The sequence below is a fragment of the Pygoscelis adeliae genome, unplaced genomic scaffold (assembly GCF_000699105.1).
Source record: "Pygoscelis adeliae isolate BGI_AS28 unplaced genomic scaffold, ASM69910v1 Scaffold120, whole genome shotgun sequence".
NCBI classification, from domain to species: Eukaryota; Metazoa; Chordata; class Aves; order Sphenisciformes; family Spheniscidae; genus Pygoscelis; species Pygoscelis adeliae.
In genome coordinates, this window is record NW_008824032.1 from 3,969,222 (window position 1) to 3,969,551 (window position 330).

Consider the following 330-nt stretch of genomic DNA (forward strand, 5'->3'; position numbering starts at 1 on the left):
GGCCTCCTTTTCTCCAAACTAGACAAGCCCAAAGTCCTTAGCCACTCCTCATAGGACATGCTTTCCAGCCCTTTCACCTGCTTTGTTGCCCTCCTCTGGAGGCATTCAAGGACCTTCACATCCTTCTTAAATTGTGGGGCCCAGAACTGCACACAGCACTCAAGGTGGGGCCGCACCAATGCTGAATACAGCAGGATAATCACCTCTTTTGACCGGGGGGTTACGCTGTGTTTGATGCACCCCAGACCGCGGTTTGCCCTCTTGGCTGCCAGGGCGCGCTGCTGACTCATGCTGAGCCTGCTGCCAACCAGCACCCCCAGATCCCTTTCT